Source organism: Aedes albopictus, chromosome 2 (genome assembly GCF_035046485.1).
Source record: "Aedes albopictus strain Foshan chromosome 2, AalbF5, whole genome shotgun sequence".
In the NCBI taxonomy this organism is placed as follows: domain Eukaryota; kingdom Metazoa; phylum Arthropoda; class Insecta; order Diptera; family Culicidae; genus Aedes; species Aedes albopictus.
This window is the reverse complement of record NC_085137.1, coordinates 228,088,124-228,103,219: the sequence shown is the minus strand read 5'-3', so window position 1 is coordinate 228,103,219 and position 15,096 is coordinate 228,088,124. Positions and strand designations below refer to the sequence as shown.

The window sequence follows — 15,096 nt, the reverse complement described above, 5'->3', positions numbered from 1 at the left end:
CACTTTCGTGAGCCTATTTTTACCATTAGCAGCGTCTATTTCCAGAAGAGTTGTTTAGGAATGTATAAATTAATCTGTGGGAAAACTGGGAATTTGACTCGGACCTTCTGATTTATAGTCACTCACCGTACCCAGTCAACACACGATCGCATATGATGTTGAATAGGATGCAAAAGTGGAGGCGATATATGCACTCTTTACACGCGTTTAAATGGAAGCATGTACGCATATGGTCTCTACTTCAGCAGCCTATTCAACATCATATAAGACTTTTTGTTGGCTGGGTAGCACCTACACCACACACAATTGTATACATATCCTCGAAAACAGGAGAATTACTTGTTGTGTCTGAATAGTCAAGAACATAAGTCTGTATTGAGGCTGAAGAAGCGATGTGGACTTCACGAAAACCATGCTTGGGTCAGCTGTCAAAAATTATTTGATTAAAGATTGAACAACAGATGATTAATTTTGTATGTTGCGTTGCGTAATGAACCATTGCAGTACTGTTTTCAGTATTGACCTGCTTCTTGATGCTCTCTGAGCATCTGTGCAGTTTGATGAAAAAAAAATGTTAAAAACAATCCTCTAGCAGTAATTTACGAAACTGCAAAAAACGTCCTAAACGTAAGAAAATCAGCGGATGACATTGCTTTTCAACGTTAACGTTTGTAACTAAAAGTCTTCTGATTGCGCAAAATATTGATTAAAGATTATTACTTCGGAATGAGTATAATAACACTAGTTTACAGCATTTTTGAACTCGGTAAGCTGATGATCATTTTTGGTGTAGAGTCATGCCCTGAGTTCGAAAACGCGAAAGAAAAAAATTACAGTAGAGCGGAAATTTTTTCGACTTTCCATACAAGGTTGATGATTTGAAATCGATTTTTGTTCTATTTTTAAGCAAAGTCGCTCACTTCAAACATCTCATTCTCCGTAACCAATGCTCCGATTGAGCTGAAATTTTTACTGTAACTCGCCTACATATGATATGTGAAATTAACGTCGAGAAAGATTTTTTAAGTTGGTTTTTTCTTATTAAAAAAAAAACATTTCTTCAAAAAATTTTGGGAATTTTGCTAAAATTTAAGAAGATCGTCCCTAAAAATCGTCAATATCTTGAATTTCATCAATCTGACGTAAAACCTGCATTCAGATGATCGAATGGTATTGTATTCAGCTTTCAATTTATGGAAAAAGATTTAAAATTGGTTGAACAAAACGCAATATATTTGAATTTTAGTAAATTACATATTTTGAAAAGTTGTAAAACTCGATATTGAGCTAAAACTCAAAAACTGTTCTACTTTAAATTTTTTGAAGGTCGGTTTCGAAATCAGCACTAAATTGTGCTTTAAAAATTTTGGTCGTTGACAGAAGTTCACGACTTTCATTTTATTTTGTAAACTTGTGTAATTTGACAAGACAAAGCTCATATGCGCACATGAAGAGGAAGTTGTGTAAATCATTGCACAGATGGTGCTGGTCGGTTTGTCGATGATGTAAACATTTTCACTCTGCACCTTGTTTCGTAAACTAATATTACAATTATGTTCTTACAAATCTATTCTGAAAGTCGTTCAATAAGGGGGCGTCCAAAAATAACGTAGCTTTTTAAGCGTTTTTTAATACCCCCTCCTCCCTCGTAGCATTTCATCACAAATTCGGATACCCCCTGTAAATGACGTAGCTTGTTAAACAACACCCCCCCCCCGCCTCAACAAAATTTTCTTTTGAAGAACGCAAATAAAATCGAAACTTTGTTCTGATTTCAATTTTAACTTGTAATGTTTAACGAATGGTTATTATGAAAAAAATAACGATAGAAAGAAAACATTGACGACTGCCAGGTGCAGATCGCCGATATCTAGACCATAGGTGCAACCAGTGGAGATTATCACCAAAGCTATTATCGTCGCACCACCAAATCGAAGCCGTCGCTTGAAGCACATGCGAAGTAAATTTGAATCTATTTTTCTATTGAGCATCATTAAGCTATTTAAGACGTTTCTAAGTAGGTTAAAATCAATTTTCGCACCGCCGGTCACTTCGGATTTCAACTTAAAGCATAATAATGACTCAATAAACCGCCCATCATTCTGCATGATGCCGAAGAACAGGAAGTTGAAGCTCCCAATATATTCTTGTACCGACTTTTCGAACCTTCTAAGCAGAATACCCTCTTCGAATGAGTTAATCTGTATTGCAATTTGTAAACTGTAATCTGTTAAGAACAGCAAATTGGTTTCGTTTGAATAAAATGCACCATGATATTTGAGGGACCTTGCAGGAGTTTCTTCTAAAATTCTTTCAGCATTTCATTCTAGAATTCCTCAAGGAGCTTCTTTTAGGATTCCCATGTTTGAGAATTCCTTCCTTTTTAATTTCTCCAACACTTCCTTCAGAGATCCCTCCAAGAATTCCTTCAGGAGTTTCTTTTTAGTTTCCATCAAAAGATCCTTCTGAGATTTCACCGCGAGTTTTATTTTCTAGGTTTTTTTTTTAAGTTTATTCATAGTTTCCTTCAGGAGTTCTTTTAAGGTTTTCTTCTCCTCTCTTCCACCAGCAGTTTCTTCGAACATATGTTCGGGGATTTTAACTGGAATTTCTTTTGGGATTCCATCAGAACTTCTATCTGGGTTTCCTAAAGAATGTTCTTCCTGGATTCCTCCAGGAGTTCCTTCTGGGTTTCTTTCAGGAATTCCTTCCGGAATTCAATCAGATATTCATTCCGAGATTTTTGTACGAATTTCTTCCGACATTCTTTCAAACCCCCTCTAGGAGTTGCTTCTGGGATTACTCCAGGGATTCTTTTTCGGATTCCTTCAGGAATTCCTTCCTGGATTCTTCTGGGTGTTTTTCCTGGGATTCATCGAAAACTTCCTTTTAGGATTCATCCAGGATTTTTTGACGGTATCCCTCCACTCACTCCTTCCAGTATTCCTCCATGATCTCTTAGAATTCCGCGAGGATTACCTTTACGAATTTCTGCCATAGTTCCTTCTGGAATTCTTCCTGGATTTTCTTTCTTAGATTTCATCAGGAGTTCTATCTTAATATCTTCCGGGATTCCCCAAAAAATCAGGATTCCTTAAGAAATGTCTTCCGGGATTCCATCAAAAATTTCTTACGTGTTTTCTACAGAAATTGAAGCAGGAGCTCCTTCTGAGACTCTAGAAATAGCTCCTTTTGAGATTCTTCCAGGAGTTTAGTCAAGATTTCTCCAAAAGTTCCATCTAGAATTGTTCCAGGAACTCCTCACGGGATTTCTTTTGGAATTTGTTTAGGATTTCTTTTCAAGATTCCTCCAAGAGTTCCTTCTGAAATCCTTCTGGAAGTTCCTTCAGAAGGAATGTTTTCAGAAGTTTTTTTCTGGGATTTCCAGTGAGAATTCCTGTGGAAATGTTATCCTTCTCCTGTTGGGGAAACCTATTAAAAACACCATGAGAAATTCCTTACAAAGCTGCCAGCGGAGCTCCTTAATAAATTGTTGTAGAAAGTCCTGTAGAAATTCGAATAATGCCTTAATGCCAAAAACTTATTTTTTTCCTTTGCAGTCTTAGCGGTGTGCAGTGCCTTATAGCAAGCAGCAAACTATTGGTCGTGAGAAGCATTTGAGCGATATGTATTGAATTTTTCTGCGTACACAATATGTACATTATTCTTTAAGCAAGCTTTCAAACCACTTTCTCAGATACAGTTGTTGCGTCCGATAGCTGAATGTATTATGGAAGGAAGCCGGCATTTATTTCCATTATTTGTTATTTACATAAATGTGAAAGGAAAGAGAAATCATGCAATATATTTTTTCTTCGATTTACTAATTGTCTGCGCAGGAATCGGCAAGCTGGCAACCCTGCCCTGCGCTGCTACCAAAGCGTCGCGTCCGCGAACAAAAGCGACGCAGCGATATCTGTGACAGACAGCTATGATGACAATCAAGGATGACGACTAATGTCTATACTGGTCTTTCATTCTGTGATAGACACGAGGCAAAGTCAGATCATAGTGGAAAACGTGTAGAAACAAATGGATTATTGAATTACCCAAAATAGTAGTAGTGAATATAGTTGAATTTGATCAGTGGAACTTGAATATTAAGTGAAGTGTGGCTTCTGAAAACCTTTATTGTGAAGCTCTGTTTAACGGATGTTTAAAAGCTGGAGTTCGCTCCATAGTAGATATTCGAGGTTTGTTGAGGTTATGTCTGCAATGCTAAAGTAACTCCTAAGTCAGATAATTCCGTAGCGCAATCCGAGGTCATAGTCACGTTCGAGTCCGTAGTCCAGATCCTTTCAACCGCGTCGATAGAATACCTGAAAAGAAACGTAAGAAAATCATAAAATTATATAACAATGTGAACTAATGAAAGAATGATCAAACTAGGTCTCACGTGGTAGAGGTTGTAATCGATTAATAGGGTGCATAGACGACGAAAGGCCTACCGAATTGTAAGATCTCATTTGAAATAGGTTATATTATGAACAGTTATACTTACGGATACATTCATTCTTTACAGTTGAAGCACTTTAATACAAAAAAGCTATCAAACCCGGTTTTGTCCTTTTCCTACGCCCTACACCATTGACACTAAATTATTGCAAGTAAAAATTTTCTTAATTACGAAATACTTTTTTCAATAGGCTTAGTAGAAAGCTACGTAGCATATCATAAACTCCGACCCCCTATCGTCACAAAATCACAAACACCCCCCCCCCCCCCCCCCCCCCAAAGCTACGTCATTTATGGACAACCCCTAAACAGCTGAGTGTATCTTCCTCAATTCTTCAGAAAAAATCGCCAAAAATTTCTTCATCAAAAAATCATCCAAGGACATCCGTTTTCACTTCTTATGAAAACTTCAAGAATTGTTCAAGAAATTCCAACAATGTGTCCCAAAGGGTTTCTATCGGTACCGACTAAAGAGTTAATGTTGTGTTGACCAACGTCCAACATTAACTCTATCTATTTACGTTCATCAGCGACGTGCCCATCTGAGCCCATCAAGTTCTGCACAATAGGTTAAATGTGCACCCCTATTGTTATTAGTAGTTCCTTGTAGTAAAATAATTAAATAAAATTATTAATACCACAAAATAAAAGGTCTGAAAACGTTAATCGGTATTTTTTCACATAAATTTGCTAGGAAAAATGTAAAGACCATTGTTTATTGCAGTTTTTGCTAATAAATCACTTACACCAACTATAAGCACACGATTCCTATTTTGGAGGTAAAACTTAACAACCCGCCACTACAGTTGCAAAGGAGCAAAAAAATAAGGAAACAATTCAAAATTAAAATAGGTTTTTCGGCAAATCCTGTACACAAAACTGAATTAATGTTTATTAAAAATATCATTTGTAAGCTTTTTGGTCGAAATAGTGCTAAATTGGCTCTACCCTATATGCTACAGTTTCTTTTTAATGAGTGTGAAAGTTTTTTTTTATTGAAAATGTTCGCCAGGGTTTTCTCAATCAAGTTCGTCTAGTAATTTTTAGTCCTATATAATATTTATTATGCCAAAAGCCACTACAGGTTGGACTTGATTATCCGGAGTCAGGTTCTGGCGCTTTACAAAATAATATCTCGCAAACGGAATGCTGTAAGAAGCTGAAATGTTGACTGATCACTAATCAAAATTGGCTTGACAAAATGTCAAAATTTCAGCTTTATAGAGCATTCCGTTCCCCAGATATATGTTTAAAAATCATCAGAACCAGACTCCGGATAATCGAGTCTGACCTGTATTTAGTCACTTTTTTGTTATCGGTAAGTTACTATTTGGTTCGAGAAATTGGTCACTTAATTCAAAATTACTAACAACCATGCGTCTCCATCTGCAAGGCGTATGAATAGCAATAAATAGTAGGTCCCCAAATTTTCAGTTGTGTTATATCCAATACGTTTAAATGCTAGTGTCTCAAATAAGCGAACAGACGTCCGAAAATTAGCTAAAATTGAGCGTAAAATGGGTGACACTACGTATAAATGAACTTTGATATATTTCCATTTCCGGAATCCCTTTATACGGTAGCAGAAAGGGTCCTACTACTCCTTTTTCTTGTTATTTCTTTCATTAAGTTGCAACTGGGATAACTCATCTTCTTAGCATAGTGTTCTATGAACATTTACACAGTTATTGATTGAATTATTAGGGACCACAAATCGAGGAATAACACTAGCACAGCAGTTGTTTATCAGATTCCGAGAAAATAGTCCAATTGCAATTTTACAGGAAAATATACGAAGTTCTTCCGCATAACCCTGACACCAAGGTCTTATGTGCACACAAGCCAGGTCTCGTACAGCAGTGACCTTCGTCACGCTCGACGTTGGCCTCGGGGTCCCAACCATTATTGGGCTTAAACCCCACCAACCCACACAATGAATCATCCGCGAGATTGTTCACATCCCGTCTCCACCTAAAGCCTACCAGTTTTAAATCACGACCCGCTTCGACGCAAACCAATCCCATTCCAAAATAGCTGAGACTGACGCGGCGGCGTTGGTTGTTTTGACTCAGGTAATCGAAGAAAGCATGCAACCTATCGCCGTCCGTCGTCCCAAGTTCGTTCCACAACCTCACGCCGCCGACCGTTTTTGTTCGAATCGTTCGTTGGTTCCTCCATCCATTTCCTCAGGTGTTCGTATTTGTTCCAGCCAACCCATCAGCTTGTGTGTTGGGCTGTTCGATCAGCACCAGCAGCAGCACAGGTAAAGGTAAACTCCGTTCGCTGGTAGTTGTAACCACTCCGAGGCATATCATTCGTTACCGTTATAGAAGAACGTTTGGCTGACTGGTTTGGTGAGGTGTTCGATGAACGTCGTTGGTCGGAAGGTACCACCACTACAGCGCCTTCAATACCTGAAGCGATGCGATTTTGATCGACGCTGGTCGGGCGGTGTGAGCGAGAAAGAGGTGGATATCCGAGAGCAAAAAGCAAGTCGCGGCACGGCATATCTCCGTCCGCACGGAAGGCAAGGCAGGCAGTCAGACGGTCCGATATGCCATACCGTCACCTCAGTCGGGGATTTCGAGGCTGTCGCGACGCAACCGTGTACACATTAGCACACCAACAAAAGTTCGATATCGCCGTGGACGATGATGAATATGGAAGTAGTGTTGATGTTCGGCCACTGCTGGATGGGAAGGAATTTTTCCTGCTGTCCGTGCTGATATGTCAGTTTGGATTCTTGCGCTCGGATAGAAGTGACGTCCCGCGAGCGGACGAGGTGACGTTTTAGTGCCGAGCGTGATTCTTAGATTAGTGCATCCAGTAAGAACGAACGTGATTGATTTCCGTGTTATTTTTTTATCTTGTTTGGGAAAATTCAAATTCGTGCTGTAAGTGTCTCATTTTTATGAATGATTTATCGTGAGAGATGTCATAACCTCAACCGCGTTCAGGAGGGAGTGCGCCCAGAGTGGATTAGAATAATTTAATTTTCTCATTCCTTACCGATCGCTTTCAGCAGCCGGTTGTGTTTACCGTGTCTCATCGCAGGCAAACAATTTCGTAGCCGGTGGAGTTTTTTCTCCACAAAGTGGTTTTTATATCGTGCGCTATTCCCACCGAGGACGAGAGTGATTTGCCTAAGGCGATTAACGCGATCGTCGTGAAGGAAGTCGACACTATACGTGTACGATTCCACCGGTAATTAAAAACCCACGCCACCGTTTGTGGGCAACAGTTTTCATCGAGGGCGGCGCGGCGGCGAGTGCGACGAGAGGGACAAACATCAGCAACGTCAGCTTGTGTGTATCCGAGTCGTCATCACCGTGCTACCTACAGTACTGTATCAATAGATAAGTATTTTCGATATACGCTCTCGCCTCATTGTTCCCATTCCACAGTCTATCACGTGAACACGAGATAGTTGTCTGACTGCTATTCTATAGCAGTGGTTCCCAACCCACGTTCTGTGGAACAGTATAAAAACTTGTAAAAAGTTTTCAAAGTTATTTTTTTTTGGTTTATTTCTTTTTCATTTTGTTCTCTCGTTTTTTAATTACTTTTGACACTGCATAGCGTGTGCGTCAAAGTAAACATAAATTGAATTTTATTTGAACTACCACATGGACGATCCGAATGGAGGCGGATCGCCTCCTAAAGATATTATTGCTCGGACGCGGTTTTACCAGCCATCTTCGCCTGGGCCTTGGGTTGTCTATTTCCGGCGCAAATGCAAACCTTTGAATGTGCTCTCAATCTCTCGAGAGCTGACGCGTAAGTATCCCGGGACTGTTATTCACCAAGTGAAACAGTCCAAGCTGCGTGTAACCGCACCTAGTTACAAAGCAGCAAATGAAATTGTCCAGCACGAGTTGTTCTCATGTGAATATGCCCTATACATAAATGCACGAGAAGTGGAGGTGGAGGGGAAGATCCTCGACGAAACGCTGACCTGCGACGACATCAAGACCGGTGTAGGCCGGTTCAATAATAGGTCGATCGCTGATGTGAGTATTCTTGATTGCAAACCTCTTCAAAAGGCATCCATGGAAGGTGACAAGAAAGTTTACTCACCGTCAGGGTCTTTTCGAGTGACATTCCCAGGCTCCGTCCTCCCAGAATTTGTGGTAATTGATAATGCTTTTTACACAGTACGTCTTTTTAGGCCGAAGGTTTTTAATTGTACCAAATGCAAGCAGTTTGGTCACAGTGCTAGCTTTTGCGACAACAAGCCCCGTTGTGGCAAATGCAACCAAGCTCATCTCGACGAGTCTTGCACACAGGAAGCTGAAAAATGTAGCTACTGTGGTAAAGAACTTCACGACTTGCAAAAATGCCCGGCCTATAAAAAGCGTATTCAAAATGAGAGTCGCTCCATAATTAAGCGCTCCAAGAAGACATACGCGGAAATGGTGAAATCATCGAATCCGCCCGCTATAATGTCTGAGTCAGCTGTCCCAGTTGAAAATCCCTATCAGGAGTTGTCTTCCGATGATCAGGACGATGGCGAAACTGATGAGGGTGGATCCTTTTCGGAGGTACACGCATCCGGAAAAAGGAAGTCACCATCTTCCCCGGGATTGCGCCGAAAGGTTTTCATAAAGTCTTCCCTCAAAAGTTTGACAACTACCAAAGGAGGCGGAGGGAATTTAAAAACTCCGAAGAAGCAGGTCTCTGATGGTGCAGTTCCTTGCTGCAGCAAGGACCTAGAACCTCCGCCTCCAACTGTTAAGTATACTTCAAAAAGAAATACTCGACAAGGTGGCAAGAAAAAAGCCACAAAAGCTCCTCGAATTTCAACAAAATCTATCAAGCCCAAACGAGGACTGTTCACTTTTAGGGCCCTTGTGGATCGCTTATATGATGCCCTCGGAATTTCCGACTCCTTCAGAGGCATACTAGACATTTTTCTCCAAGCAGTAGAAGAGTATCTTCGGAATTTGACACAATCATGGCCCCTCCTTGCTTCGATCATATCTTTTGATGGATAATTCATCAACCGAGGTCCAGAATATGATCACTGTACTACAGTGGAACTGTCATAGTTTAAAACCTAAATTAGACCTGTTTAAATTTTTGGTTCACAACTCTGATTGTGATATATTTGCACTTTGTAAAACATGGCTTTCTTCTGAAGACGAACTCAACTTCCACGACTTCAACATTATTCGCCAGGACCGAGATGACCATTACGGAGGAGTACTATTGGGGATCAAAAAAAGTAACTCATTTTATAAAATTCCAATCCCAACTCATCCTGGCGTAGAAATCGTCGCTTGCCAAATAAACGTAAAGGGTAAAGATCTTTGCGTAGCTTCCGTTTACATTCCTCCAAGAATTTCTATTAACCGCCGTCATCTTTGGAATGCGATTTCTGCACTATCACATCCAGTTTTAATTCTGGGTGATATGAACGCACATGGTACAGGGTGGGGCGAACCATATGACGATAATAGAGCGGCCATTTTCTATGATTTGTGCGACGATTTCAATTTGAACATTTTAAATACAGGTGAAGTGACACGTATTGCATCTGACGGCAAAGAAAGTCGTCTTGACCTAACACTGGGATCAAGTTCACTATCATTCGATTGCTTGTGGAAGGTAATCGAGGATCCTCATGGTAGTGATCACTTGCCCATAATAACCACCATAAAGCATAATAGTGAAAGGTCAGATCAACCAATTCCGGTTCCTTTTGACCTCACAAGGAATATCGATTGGCAAAAATATGCAGAAGCGGTATCTTTTGGCATCGAATCATTCAACCCCCTTCCACCTTTGGATGAGTATCGATTCCTGTCTGAACTGGTATACAAGAGTGCATTAGAATCACAAAAACGACGAGTTCCAAGTGCAAGCTTCAAAAGAAGACCAGCCACACTAGGCTGGGATGATGATTGCACCCAGTTGTATCTTAAAAAATCTGATGCTTTCAAAACTTTTCGTAGGCACGGTACCTCAGATCTTTATCAAGAGTACGCTAAGCTCGAAAGACAGCTGAAGAACCTGCTGAAAGCGAAGAAGCGTAGTTATTGGCGACACTTCATTGAGGGTCTCTCAAGAGAAACTTCAATGACAACGCTTTGGAGAGTGGCTCGCAACATGCGAAACCGCTCTTCTTCTAATGAGAGTGACGAATACTCCAACCGTTGGATATTCAGCTTCGCGAAAAAGGTCTGCCCAGACTCAGTCCCAGCACAACCGATTTCTTGGGAAACATCCCCAAGAGACGGTTCTCTGGACAGACCCTTCACTATGCTGGAATTTTCTATGGCTCTTCTTTCATCAAACAATTCCGCTCCGGGACGCGATATGATCAAGTTCAATCTTCTTAAGAATCTCCCAGATATCGCGAAAAGACGATTACTAGACCTGTTCAACTCATTCATGGAGAACAACATTGTTCCGCCAGAATGGAGACAGGTCAAAGTAATAGCTATTCAAAAGCCTGGTAAACCAGCGTCTGATCATAATTCATACCGCCCAATTGCAATGTTATCATGTTTAAGGAAATTGTTAGAAAAAATGATCCTATCGCGACTCGACCATTGGGTTGAATCGAATAACTTGCTTTCAAATACTCAGTTCGGGTTTCGCAAGGGTAAAGGAACAAACGATTGTCTAGCGTTGCTTTCATCAGATATTCAACTAGCCTTTGCGGAAAAGGAGCAATTGGCTTCAGTTTTCTTGGACATTAAGGGCGCTTTTGATTCAGTTTCCATAGAAATATTGTCAGAAAAACTGCACAATAGTGGACTACCAGGAACTTTAAGCAATTTCTTGTATAATTTGTTGTCAGAAAAACATATGAGCTTCAATCTCGGACAACTGACTACTTCCAGAATTAGCTACATGGGCCTACCCCAAGGCTCATGTTTAAGTCCCTTGCTTTATAATTTTTATGTGAAAGACATTGATAGCTGTCTAGAAGGACAATGCACGCTAAGACAACTTGCAGATGATGCTGTGGTTTCTCTAAAAGGCCCACATGCAGAAATGTTGCAAAGACCATTGCAAAGTTCCTTAAACAATCTGTCCATTTGGGCAAGAGATTTGGGGATCGAGTTTGCTCCGCAAAAAACTCAATTGGTTGTGTTTTCCAGAAAGCGGAACCCAGCCCAACTGAAACTCAATCTTTTGGGAATAGAAATCGACCAATCTTTGACTTCGAAATACCTTGGGGTCTGGTTTGATTCAAAAGGCACTTGGGGTACCCAAACTAAGTATTTGGTGCAAAAATGTCAGCAAAGGATCAATTTTCTACGCACAATTACCGGAACATGGTGGGGTGCTCACCCGGAAGACCTCATAAAACTTTACAAAACGACTATTCTCTCTGTTCTCGAGTATGGCTCTTTCTGTTTCCACTCAGCAGCAAACTGCCACCTAATAAAATTGGAACGAATTCAATATCGTTGTCTGCGCATTGCCCTCGGCTGCATGCACTCAACGCATAATGCGAGCCTAGAGGTCCTGGCAGGGGTGAAACCTCTCCAGAACCGCTTCTGGGAACTCTCGCTAAGGTTACTTATTAAATGTGGAGTAAGCAACACACTTGTAATTGAAAACTTCGAAGACATGCTCAGACTGAACACTCAGTCAAAATTCATGAGAATTTATCTGTTCTACATGTCATCTGACATAAGCCTCCCAGGTTATAATCCTCCTCGTGCACACTTCACCAATGACAGTTCCTCTGTTAAATACGATCTGTCCATGAAACAAGCAATTCATGGAATACCAGATCAACTTCGGTGTATATCCATTCCTCGCATTTTTAACGAAAAGTACCAAAATGTCAATTCCTGTAAGAGATTCTTCACTGATGGGTCTCGAATTAATGGGTCCACTGGCTTCGGTGTCTTCAACGAAAATTCCACCGCCTTCCGGAAACTTCAAGAACCTTGTTCAGTTTATGTTGCTGAGCTGGCAGCAATCGACTTCGCTTTGGGGATGATTTCCAACATGCCCGCAGACCACTTCTTCATCTTCTCGGATAGCCTTAGTTCGATTGAGGCACTCCGGTCGATGAAACCTGTAAAGCATGCATCTTACTTTCTTACAAAAATAAGAGAGCAGATGTATGCACTGGTCGAAAGATCATACAAGATTACCTTTGTATGGGTCCCCTCACATTGCTCAATTTATGGCAATGAGAAGGCGGACTCTCTCGCAAAGGTGGGCGCACAGGAAGGTGAGATCTATGATAGAAGAATTTCACACGATGAATTTTTCCATTTAGTTCGTCAGAGTTCTCTTCAAAGTTGGCAACATGATTGGCGAGATGGCCAACTGGGACGGTGGTTACATTCTATTATTCCTAATGTTTCTTTGCGAGCGTGGCATTACGGTTTGGATGAAGGTCGAGACTTCATACGTGTGATGTCAAGACTTATGTCCAACCATTACTCGCTAGGCGCGCATTTGCATAGAATAAATCTTGCGCTCGACAATATTTGCACTAAGTGCGGTTCCGGTTATGATGACATCGACCACGTAGTTTGGCAATGCCCGGATAATGACGCCTCCAGAGCGCTACTATTGGATACCCTTGAGGCCCGAGGTAGACAACCCTTTGTTCCAGTAAGAGATGTATTGGGAACCCGCGATCTAATCTATATGCGGTCCATTTATGAGTTTCTTCGCATGTGTTGTATAAAGGTTTAATCTCCCTATGTTTTTTCGCTTCAGTTTTTTTTTTCTCTATGTTTTGTCCTTTTGTGTTTTGTTCCTGGCCATCCGGCAGATGAGAATCCGTGACAAGCCCATGCCAACACCAGAGGCGACGCAAAAAGCCATGATACCTCCCGGATGTGCTACAGCAAACCCTGAAACCTTATCCTGACCATGCCTTTCCTTAAAAATATGTGACCCGCTAACCTCGAGCAGCCACGAGTACCCTGGCCTCCACCCAGTACTAACCTTGATATAAGAAAGCAATATCGTTGTATGTTATTGAATACAAAAAATGAATCCCGGCTCCGTAAAGCGTTGAACGCGATTGAGCCATAAATAAACGAACTAGATAAAAAAAAAAAAAAAAAATTTAATTTTCTCACATTACGAGGATCGCGATGGTGCACGGTTCTGAAGTCGAGGGGGAACCCGGTAACCGTTAAGTGCCCTCAAATTAATTTCGGTGTTGTTTATGATTTCCTCTTTCGAGGAAAATGTGAAAGTATAAGCGCCAACGCAAATGAATTGAAAAGCAGTGATTTTTTGTTAATCATATCTTAAAAAGTTACTGAGTCACCTCACGGAGTTCACGCGCAAACAGAAGAGAGAAAAAATCGAACGGAGCGGCAGCTGCACCGTGACGTGTTTTGAGTGAGACTCGAATGTCTGGAAGCTGTGGAGCGTTTTTTTTGTTCGTGACATCGTTATTTTTTGTCTTCGCAGTGTATTCAATATTGGGTTACCTAAATTTTAAGGGGTGTGATTGATTCACTGTTATAGTTTGTGCTTGTACGAACAACCCTCCTCTCGTAGGGAAAGTGAAAAGTAAACGGTCTGCTCCAACAAGTGCTGCAAGAAGAAATACCACTACTGCGTACATGGCGTTGAATTGAGTGATTTTAAATGGATTTATGAGCGGAATTATGAGCGGAAGTTGGTGTATTTAATACATGTTTGGTTTAATTGAAATGCGTTCTGAAGCATATGACGGTGTTCTGAGATGTTTGCTCGTTACCTACTTTGTACGGAGGATATGCGTTAAGATTTACGACTCTGTAACTGTGGAAGAAGCGCGAGCAAATCCTGCGTGATTTACAATCATTTCGTGCTTGGAAATGTTGTGCAAAAGATTGTTTGTGTGATATTGTATGGAACAGTGAAGTTAGTCATCGTGGTGATACTCTTTGTGAATCGGAATCAGGTGGGATGATCTGTTATTGGAGTGATGATTCATCTATGGAAGTGGATTCACAAAATATCTGTGCTAGTATAGTAGTGGAATATAAATCTTAAATACTTATCAAAGAGGTTTGATCATTTGGAAAAAAAACGAGTTTATTATACAGGGTGTTAGGTTCCTGAGTGCAAACTTTTTAAAGGGTGATAGAGGACCATAAATGGTGAAACAATTTGTTCTCGCATATGGTCAAATCTCAACCGTTACGTAGTTATTGAACTCCCCATGCTTTTACACTTATTGCCTTAACAGGCTATAACTTTATAATTGTCAAACTTATCGCAGTTTTTTTACCCTTACTCGAAAGATTATTGAATTTTCAATCAAATGGCATCCTTGAATCGATTGGTTTAGTTAAATAACTAAGTTTTCTAGAGCAAGATAGCTAAAAATAGTGTGTTTTAATTTGTTTATGTCAGTTATCTTTGAATCATGCGTAATGAATTAAAATTCTTTCTTTGGCAGAGTTGTGGCCTCTGTTCCACTCCACAATTCGTTCTTTGACGCCAAAATTCTAAGTCTTATCATTTTCTTGCAATTTTGATTTAAATGTGCGGCACAGTGCGTAAAAAAGTGCTTACCATGACGATTGCAAATTTATGATCTGAAATGCGACGTTTAAATCGATATTTCAAGAAAATGATAAGAGATAGAAGTTTGATGTCAAAGAACGAATAATAGAGTGGAACAAGGGCCACAACTCTGCCAAAGAAAGAATTTTA

At 40.5% G+C, this 15,096-nt stretch overlaps 1 protein-coding gene across 5 annotated transcripts in view; it reads left to right on the top strand.

The window, feature by feature from the left end:
* LOC109401369 (protein numb) overlaps positions 1–15,096 on the top strand; it is a 165,819-nt gene that overhangs the window by 129,592 nt on the left and 21,131 nt on the right. Inside the window, exon 1 of one of the 5 annotated variants that reach the window (XM_019673889.3) lies at positions 6,828–7,349. The exons of 2 other annotated variants lie outside the window; for them this stretch is intronic. The gene's annotated coding sequence lies outside the window, so the exon portion shown is untranslated. Of the gene's footprint in view, positions 1–6,827; positions 7,350–7,435; positions 14,446–15,096 lie in introns of those variants that run through there. 2 more of the 5 variants (XR_009997651.1, XR_009997652.1) reach the window with 2 other exon arrangements.